Source organism: Spinacia oleracea, chromosome 6, assembly GCF_020520425.1.
Source record: "Spinacia oleracea cultivar Varoflay chromosome 6, BTI_SOV_V1, whole genome shotgun sequence".
NCBI lineage: Eukaryota > Viridiplantae > Streptophyta > Magnoliopsida > Caryophyllales > Amaranthaceae > Spinacia > Spinacia oleracea.
In genome coordinates this window covers 6,773,335-6,783,452 of record NC_079492.1, presented here as the reverse complement: position 1 = coordinate 6,783,452, position 10,118 = coordinate 6,773,335, and positions in this window count along the sequence as shown.

Here is a 10,118-nt window from a genome sequence, read left to right as displayed (position 1 = left end):
TCCGGCAACATCTACGACTGGGATAATATTTATATTTCCGATACGATCCATATTTCCGTTTCCGGCAATATCATCGTTTCCGGAGTATTCATTTCTTGCCTTTGACGATCTTAGCTCCCACTGAAACCAAGATCCGTCGATTCCGAATATCCATAGATGGAGTATTTAATGCCATTAAATACTTGATCCGTTTACGTACTATTTGTGTGACCCTACGGGTTCAGTCAAGAGTAAGTTGTGGATTAATATCATTAATTCCACTTGAACTGAAGCGGCCTCTAGCTAGGCATTCAGCTCACTTGATCTCGCAGAATTATTAACTTGTTAATACTGAACCGCATTTATTAAACTTAACATTAAATGCATACTTGGACCAAGGGCATTATTTCCTTCAAACTCCCACTTGTCCTTAGGGACAAGTGTGCATTTCCTAATTCCTTTGTCGCTCGATGCTTGCTCTTGAACATAAGGTAAGAGTTGTCATCCTTATTATGTCCAGAGGTGTTTCTCGGTTTCAGAGTTCAACTGATCAAATAAACAGATAATCATATCCTATGATTCATCCGAGCATGGCCATGCATTTTACAGTTTCTAGCTCTCCGAGTGGCGTTGTACAACTTTCAGCATCTCATCCCGATTTATGGGAGGACAATCCCAATCTTGCGATCTTGAGATTAGACTTCGTTTGATAGGTGATTACCCGAGCGTTGCCTTTATAGCCTCCTTTTACGGTGCGATGGTTGGTCAACGTCAAAGTAACCAGTTCTCAAACAAGTAATCTCAAATCACTCAGGTATTGAGGATTTAGTGTCTAATAATTTTAATGAAATTTACTTATGACAGATTTTCATCTCTTACAGTAAAGTTTCATAGGTCTTTCCGATACTAGTCTTCCCAAAGTAAGTATCTGTGCAAATGATTACGACATTGCCATGTCCACATAGTTCAAGAAACAGAACTACTAGTCATCTTGCATTCTAGTCGTCTAACGTTTTCTATGCGTCCACCTGAATAGAAAACTCCGACCATGGACCAATTTCAACTTTTGACATTCAAGTTCACTTGATAGTGTGAGGGGGTCGAAAAATCACGAGGCTAATGCGTGACCTCGTCCCTCGTGGGTGTGACGCTTCTTTTTGTCAAATCAAGTGTAATTGGATTTCCTGTGAGTTTACACCCAATTGACTAGTAATATAGGAGTCGCCATTCAGTTTTTAACGACAATGAGAAAAACTGAGAAAACCCGGTTATCGTGACATAAAGGGAGTGCAATTATGTTTGACCACGACGGCCGTAGGTTCCCTTGTGATCCCTGGTGTGGGGATCTCTCAACGTACACCCGCAGGGTAGAGATTGAGGGTTCGGGGGACTGTAACTACCGAGAGGAGTACTCGCTCGTCGATAACTCCAGAGGCAGGATATCCTTACTAGCTCAGCATAAATAATTGAAGGGACATGCGTTAACTATTAAACTAATCTGAGTTGATTTTAACAATATGCAACACATAATACTATATCGATCGCGATTATCTGATTTAGATTGTATTAAGGGACCTAGCATGATAATCCAATTTCCCAAAAATATTATCTTTATTAGGCGTGATAGAACAATCAGATTTAATTAGTTTAACAGTTCATAAAAGGGCGAGGAAGACAATTAAATCATGGAAAAGGGACACATTACGACGCACCCTTGAGAGGTGCGTCACAGTTCTCAGAAAACTAACCACTTTGACTTTGCTATTTCTCCTTTTGTTTAACGAATCTCAAGTTACGGGACAGGATACGTTCTGTTCGATTTATGGATCTATTGCGACAGAACGCGTGATCAATTTCGCTGCGTGAGGCTTAGGCTTAGGGGTTGGAGTCAATACCCAGAATAATAATTGTGTGTGTTTTTCACGTCGAACTTGGGCTGTATTTATAGAAAAGAGTTCGTGGAAAGATAGAATTGTAGAGCTCTAATCCACGAAGAATTAGGAAAGAACACGTCCCAGGTAACTTCAGCGCCCAGGCCTGGGCGCCGAAGATTTCGGCGCCCAGAGCCAGGCGTTGAAAATAGGGTCTGGGCCGTTTTCTTAGTCAGATTCGGACTCTTAGAATCCGGAGTGTTTGAGACTTAATCGAGTCTTTTAGTGCGTATTAACTTTATGACGGAATGCGTCAGGGCCCGTTACGAACTCTAGGCTCGTTAGGATTTTAATTAATACGTAACTCTTATTTTCGAATCATATTAGGAATAGGATTCTCTCGCAATTTCTATCTCATTTATGATTTATGTTGGAGTGCAACACCTAATTCTGACAGGTTTCTATCTTTTATGACTTGCCACTTTTAACAACTACCCATTACGACAATTACTATTTTTAGCAGGTTTCCATAAATAGCAGGTTTCTATAAATAGCAGGTTTCGGGTGAAATGAACAGGGTGATTGAGATTCGTTATTTTATAGGAGATGCGTTGCCAAGTGGAGATTTATGTTCTCATCATCGAACCTTCCCTTTCGAGAATGGGGACAAAAGTAGGTGTCTACAGTTAGCCCCCACTTTGACTGAGTCTTGGAGTAAGACAATGGTCAAAGTATTAGACGGAGTGCGTCACACAAGCCATGGTGACCTGTTTTGTGAGGGTCTCACGAGCCCTCGAGTGATAACATTTGACTTAAGGGTCATCACTTGAAGTGTCGACATATCCCTCACGTGTCATTGGGATTTGTCAACGGATAGTATAGAAACTCCCTCACTTTGTCATTGGAAGTATCTAAAGAGGCGTAGAAACTCCCTCACTTTGTCATTGGGAGTAGCTACAGATGTTTTCGAAATCAAAGCTATAAAGTGTAATTGGGCCTGGCCAAGCCCAATCACGAGGTAAAAATGTTTTTAAAGATTCTCATTTCCAGGGTTAGCTAAACGAGAAAACCCCCTTGTTTTTATGGGACGTAAAACGAAGGAAAATCCAGCACATCGTTCTTTTTTGGAAAAACGGAAAACCAATCCTTTAATTTTTGGAAAAAAGGAAAACTACTCACATCGTTCTTTTTTGGAAAAAACGGAAAACCAGAAAAAGTTATCGCTGCAACGACTAAGGACCTGCGCGGTTAGTGGAGCAGACCCCGCCGGCTAAAGATGGCGAGCCTGTCCGCTAAGGGTGGACACCCCGTCCGATAGAAGTGGACGAATCTTTTTTTTGAATTTTGAAAATAAGGACCTACGCGGTTTGTGACGTAGACCCCGCCGGCTGAAGATGGCGAACCTGTCCGCTAAGGGTGGACACCCCGTCCGATAGAAGTGGACGAGTCTATTTTGAAATTTGTTTGTGCTTTTTGAAAATAAGGACCTACTGTAGACACCTACTTTTGTCCCCATTCCCGAAAGGGAAGGTTCGATGATGAAAACGTAAATCTCCACTTGACAACGCATCTCCTATAAAATAACGAATCTCAATTTCCCTTTTCATTTCACCCGAAACCTGCTATTTATAGAAACCTGCTATTTATGGAAACCTGCTAAAATAGTAACTACCGTAATCGGTAATTGTTAAAAGTGGCAAGTCATAAAAGATAGAAACCTGTCAGAATTAGGTGTTGCACTCCAACATAAATCCTAAAAGAGATAGAAATTGCGATAGAATCCTATTCCTAATATGATTCGAAAATAAGAGTCACGTATTAATAAAAATCCTAACGAGCCTAGAGTTCGTAACGGGCCCAGACGCATCCCGTCACAAGGTTAATACGCACTAAAAGACTCAATTAAATCTCAAATACTCCGGATTCTAGGAATCTGAATCTGACTAAGAAAAACGGCCCAGATCCTATTTTCAACGCCTGGTTCTGGGCGCCGAAATCTTCGGTGCCTAGGCCTGGGTGCTGAAAATACCTGGTACGTGATTTTTCCTAATTCTTCGTGGATTAGAGTTCTGCAATTCTATCTTTCCACGAACTCTTTTCTATAAATAGGGCCTTAAGTTCGACGTGAAAAGGACACAACACACAATTATTATTCTGAGTATTGACTCTAAACCCCTAAGCCTAAGCCTCACGCTGCAAAACTGATCACGCGTTCTGTCGCAATCGATCCATAAATCGAACAGAACGTATCCCGTCCCATAATTTGAGATTCGTTAAATAAAAGGAGAAATAGCAAAGTCAAAGTGGTTAGTTTTCTGAGAACCGTGACGCACCTCTCAAGGGTGCGTCGTAATGTGTCCCTTTTCCATGTTTTAATTGCTTTCCTCGCCCTTTTATGAACTGTTAAACTAACTAAAATCTGATTGTTTGATCACGCTTAATAAATATGATATTTTTGGGAAATTGGATTATCATGCTAGGTCCCTTAAAACAATCTAAATCAGATAACCGCGTTCGATCTAGTACTATATGTTGCATATTATTAAAATCAACTCAGATTAGTTTAATAGTTAACGCATGTCCCTTCAATTATTTATGCTGAGCTAGTAAGGATATCCTGCCTCTGGAGTTATCGAAGAGCGAGTACTCCTCTCGGTAGTTACAGTCCCCCGAACCCTCAATCTCTACCCTGCGGGTGTACGTTGAGCGACCCCCACCACCAGGGATCACAAGGGAACCTACGACCGTCGTGGTCAAACATAATTGCACTCCCTTTATGTCACGATAACCGGGTTTTGTCAGTTTTTCTCATTGTCGTTAAAAACTGAATGGCGACTCCTATGTTACTAATCAATTGGGTGTAAACTCACAGGAAATCCAATTACACTTGATTTGACAAAAAGAAGCGTCACACCCACGAGGGACGAGGTCACGCATTAGCCTCGTGCTTTTTCGACCCCCTCACAGTGGCGACTCCGCTGGGGATAGTGAAGGAAATACTCATGCTTGTAGGTAATCAAAATAGCCGAAGGGTGAAACGATCCTACCCCGCGTTTATTTCCCCATCAAGTTGGGACGACCTGAAAATCAGCATATTAATGTGAACGGACAGAACCGCATAACGAATCTTGGCTCCCTTGGTGTTTCATCTCGGGAGTTGGGACTAAGGATACCCATCGCCAACCAGGGGGTGCATACGCTTCGAATGTTGTCCACTCAGCACTTTCGCTAGTAGTACACCCGTCCTAAACCCAATCGGTCGCCCATTAGGTCCCTCTCGCCTGCATGCCCCCTTGGCTTGCACTTGCGGGTTGGCCTCTTGAGCGAAATTCGTCTGTTGAAGACACTACCTCGACCGGGGCATGTGTTGGATCTACGATAGAAGCGGTACCAAGCCAGGCGCAAATAACTACCCATAGAAGCCTATCATAAACTACATGACATGTTATTATTGCCTCATGATGGAATGTTAGTTATGTGTAGCGAAATATATGATTGTGTGTGACAAACTATCCTAGAAAAACCAACGACCTTAAAAACTGCCCAAACATTCATAAACCAATTTGCCAAAGAGTTATACCGAAATACGTGTTCCGCAAACCCTAACGATCGCCACAAAAATAAGCGACGCTCAGGATGGCCTGTAACGAATCCCACAAACGCTGCACAACGCGTAAAGGAGGTTATTAGGCAAGCACGCAAAATCGAAGTCGCATAAACAAAAGTAAACGCAAACAGAAAACGAGAACCAGCCAGGGACGCATTTTCAACGCCCCTGGCTGGGCGCCAGAATTTCTCACGCCCGACGCTGGGCGCTGAAGTTGCTGCTTGGCCTTCTGGTCAGGCGCATCAGCCTCGGCGCCCGCGCAAAAGGAAAATTTGTAGCACAAAAAAAAAACGTTCGTAAAAAGAATTGCTACGAGGGCATGAGAAAAGCACTCGATTCTAAAAGCGACTCATAAAAAAGAATAAATCTTTGCGTCGTTGTTAGGCCTCCTACGACGACAATGCTCGGCACCAAAACCGAACATGCTAATAATTATGAATGTCACACGGGCAAGTGTTTCGAAAATCCAAAGAATGACCAAAAGAAAGAACTAAAAAGTGTACCAACAAAAGAAAGAGTGAAAAACCAATAGAGAGAGTCGAAGTCTAGACTAAGTAATACTTGAAACTTTGGGACCTAAACTTTAGCTTATCTTATGCATAGGACTGGTCCTGCCACTTGGTGCCGATCAGGAAATCAACGGTTAGTGCGCCTCGAAGATACATCGCCAACACCAGATGTAGTGACTCCAAGCTCCGTCCGTCATCCCTCATTTCAAGGATCTCCGCTTCCCCAACCTCGATTCGCACCCTCAAACATGTCCATCGAAGAATTGCAAGAGAAGATGGCTCAAATGACCCAAATCATGGGCCAACTGAAAATGGAAAACGAAGCCTTAGCGGCTGCACAAGCCAAAAATGACCTCTTTAACGAGAAGAGGATTGAAAAAATGGTCCTACAGCAAACCATGGGGAGCAAGTACTTCTCCCTCGATCCTGATTCCTGGCAAACTACCAGAAAAGTTTAGTTCATCTGACTTACCAAAGTTTAAAGCCACGGACAATCCCCGTGATCATCTATTGAGCTTTGTGAATGCCATGAACTTGAAAGGGCTGGACAAGTCCATGTATTTACCTGCCTTTCCTTTGTCCTTGGAACCTGTGCCGCTCAAATGGTACTATCACCAGGACCCTAAGCTCTTCCCTACTTGGGAAGACTTTGTCAATGTTTTCATCAAGCAATACTCATCGAACATGGATTTTCAAGTCACCATGCGCGAGCTGGAAGTTCTCTTCCAAAAGAAAAATGAAGGTTTCACAACCTACTTTGCTAGATGGAGGGATCAGGCGGCCCAGCTAATCAATAGGCCTCCCGAAACAGAATTGGTCCAAAAATTCATTGACAACCTGGACCCGGCCTACAGACAACACCTTAGGTACCTGGGACTTGACACTTTCAAAAGAGTTTATGATGTGGGAATAAAAATCGAGGATGATCTCGCAAAAACAATACAAAGTAAACCCGCATACAAAAGCAACACCTACAACAGGGGAAACACATCCCAAGCCCAAGAAGTCCATGCCGTAGAGGAGACTCCCGCCCGAAGAAGCCCTGGAAGATGGGTCCGAGACCGAAAGTTTGCCCCACTCGGGTCAACTTTGGTACAAGCCTTTGAAAGACTAACCAATCAAGGAAAGTTGAGACCTATAGGCCCCACCCGTGACCCTCCTGTCAAGGGCAAGTATTGGGTCGAAGGTACTTACTGCAAATTCCATCAAGGAAATGGGCATGACACTGAAAACTGCTGAAATCTAAAACATACGATCCAGGACATGATAGAGGATGAAGTGATACCTCTCCCTAACGTTGGCAAACCCAACAACAACAAGAGCCCACTCGGCTCTTGTCACATCTCTCTCGACCAACCAGAAGATGAGAACTTCGACCCTACGGTGTACATTACGCCCCAAGGTGCACCACCCGCTGTGGTCCTTATGGATCGAATCGAGAGAGAAGTGTGCGGTGTGTGGGATGATGATGCTGAAGATGTTTACCTATCTCAAGTGTCGGGCCAGGACCTCTTTACTGAAACTTGGCCCGGGTATGCTCTCATTGACACCACCCCTCAGGAGTCCGAGGTCGACAACCTCACCCGATCCGGAAGGATATACCAACCGGATATTCGCCCACCTCCTACGGACGATATCCCAGTTAGGCAAACTCCTGAGAATGGACGGCACGCCACCGTCGCGGAAGTCATTGAAAATCCTCTCTTGAAACAACTAAAAAGAACCAAAGCCGAAATTACCATCTGGGATCTCATGTGTACTTCAAAGGAACATCGCGAAAAGCTTATTCGCTCACTCGACCTCATCTCAGTACCTACAGATATCACACCTGACTCACTGGTTAGCCATGTCATGAGAGATGCCGGAGAAAAGGCCATAGTTTTCACTGACAAAGACTTGCCCAAAGAGGGGGGTGCTCACAACAAAGCCCTTTATCTAGTGGTTGGATGCAAAGGACAAAACATCCCCCTAGCGCTCGTAGATAACGGTTCGGTAGTCAATGTTTACCCATTGCGAACCGCCCATTGCTTGGGGCTAGGAAATGATGACTTCCAAACCTCCACGCAAGGGGTACGAGCTTATGATAATTCCCGAAGGCCTGTGTTGGGAAAAATCAACCTCACCATACAAACCGGGCCTGTGGCACGCACCACGGAGTTTCAAATAATTGACATCAAGCCCACTTTCAACCTCCTCTTGGGGCGACCTTGGCTCCATGACCTAGGAGGTGTGGCTTCTACCTTGCACCAAATGGTTAAACTTAACCATAACGGGGTAATACTAGAAATCCGCGCCCCTCCCCTCGGCGTCAGTTGTACTATGGTTGGAACGGCCGAAACTGCAGACGACCTTTACGGGTTTCAAATGGAAGAAACAATCCAGTTCATCGAAGATTACGATCCAGCATTCCTAGACCCGCATGCATCCCGAGTCATCCCTAGAATGCTGTTAGCTCAAGGTTATTTCCCTGGAACCCCATTGGGCATAAGGAAGAAGGAATGCACATTCCATCCTTTACCCAACAAATCTACTCCCTTTGGCTAAGGCTATGAACCAACGGAGGAAGATATTGCTGACCGCCTGTCTAGGCTACGCCTTAACAAGGCCAAACAAACCACCCTCCTTCCCCCATATCAAAAAAACCTTAACGGGATGTTCGTTCGGGAAGGAGAAGGACACCCATGTTGTGATTTCCCTGAACCCTTCGTTCAGGATGGCTTGCTAAAACCAGGATTTGAAATCTTCCATGACTGCCACACCTTGGATGAGGCACCCCACCTCACCAAGACTAAAACAACTGAAATATTGGACGACCAGGCTCTATGGACATTGTTTAACGAATCGAGGCCTATGGAGGACGAGACTGTGACAACTACCCTAGCTTTATAAGATGATGGTTTCGATCCAACCCGGTTAATCGCTCCTGCATCAACACTAGAAGAGATCGAGAACGGATGGGTGAAGACATATCAGTGGGTCAATGCAAAAGGAATAGAATTCAAGATGAGTACCGGTGAAGGACCAAAGTTTTACGAGACTAAACCCAAGGCTTGAGCCACATAGAGCACCATAGTAAAAAGCGCCTAGTAGTTCTTTAGATTGGTAGAAAAATAATAAAGACTTTAGATGGTCCTAAGACCCCTTAGAATATAGGTCAAGTTTGTTTCAGTGTGTTTTCCTTACTTTCCAAATTAATAAAGGCGTAATATTTCTCCTAAAAATTTATTCTAACACTAAGCAAACACCAAATGTACTTGCAAAATACAAAAATAAAGAGGCGGCCCACTCTAGGCCCAACAAACGAGGCCCATTCGGTCTTGAAATAGTGCCATGGGAACCAGTTCCCGAAAACCCACAAAATAAACCGCACCATCCCATTCACCTAAAAAGTCAACTAGTGTCATTATAAAAGTCAATCCATGCAACCCAAATAAATCAAAAGGAAATCAAATTCAAACAATACAAAGGTTGCTCAAGAAAAAACTCATAAAAAAATAGACACCCCCCCCGCATCAACACGCACCTCAACCCACCTCAAAAGCCTACACAAAGATCTTCATATCTTCCACACCCTAACTCCATTTTCAAAGCCGTTTCGTGTCACGGATAGAAAAAATTAATCCGGACAAAAATGCATCTCACGCTAACAGTCAAAAAGCCTCCGAAATAGCCTCAAAATTGATTTTAAATACGAGAAAAAATCAAAGCACTAAAACAAAAAAGAGAAAAAAAAGAAATGCAAGAACACGTGAAGCAAAGCGTCAAAAACGACCGCCCAAGTCATTTTCAGCGCCCATGGATGGGCGCCGAAATCTTTGACGCCCCAGCCTGGGCGTTGAAACTCTCTGCCTGCCTAATTTTTTTAGAAGTGCTCGTCATTTTATCCGCACATAACGGAAAAATAACGAACACTTGGGGGGTACAGCACGTATCCAAATAGGCTCACCAAAAAATATAGCCATACAAAAGTAGTCGAATTTCATTTTTTTACGCGACTTACGGCAAACAAGAAAAAAAACGGCAGACGAAAATAATGATAATACTTCACTCATTTGACCGGTTAAGAAATATGCTAACACCTCAGGGCATATCTATTAAAATCTGGCATCCTAGAACTTATTCTAGCTAGAACTATGCGCGACCTGATTCTGA